Consider the following 691-nt stretch of genomic DNA (forward strand, 5'->3'; position numbering starts at 1 on the left):
CGTCCTCGAGCAAAAAAAGAAAGAAGAGAGTAGAAGAAGAAGAAATAGAGGAGATGGAGGTGGCTTTGTGGTTCGGCCAAAGGGGAGAAGTAGTCTTTAGGTTGTATGAAAATGAAGGAGTGAAGATGGGTTTATATAGGGGTGGAGAGGGGGGTAGGGTTCGGTCATGTATGGATGGGTTTGGGAGGGAAAGTGGTTTGAATTTGAATGGTGAGGTAGGTGGGGTTTTATGAAGGATGGATGTGAGTGGTGAAGAGAATAATGGGATTTGATAGGTGAGGGGTTTTTGGGGAAGAGGTGTTGAGGTGATTGGTGTATGGGTGAAGAAGAGAGAGAGTGGTGGGGTAGGTAGGGATCCTGTGGGGTCCACAGATCCTGAGGTGTCAAGAAAAATTCATCCCTGCACCAAGTGGCGAGCAAAAATGCTCTTTCTGCCATTTCTGGCGTTAAACGCCGGGCTGGTGCCCATTTCTGGCGTTTAACGCCAGCTTCTTGCCCTTTCCTGGCATTTAACGCTAGTCTGGTGCCCCTTTCTGGCGTTAAACACCCAGAATGGTGCCAGACTGGGCGTTAAACACCCATTTGCTGCTTTTACTGGCGTTTAAACGCCAGCAAGCTTTCCTTCAGGGTGTGCTATTTTTCTTTCTATTTTTCATTCTGTTTTTGCTTTTTCAATTGATTTTGTGACTTC

This window comes from Arachis duranensis, chromosome 1 (assembly GCF_000817695.3).
Source record: "Arachis duranensis cultivar V14167 chromosome 1, aradu.V14167.gnm2.J7QH, whole genome shotgun sequence".
Lineage (NCBI taxonomy): Eukaryota > Viridiplantae > Streptophyta > Magnoliopsida > Fabales > Fabaceae > Arachis > Arachis duranensis.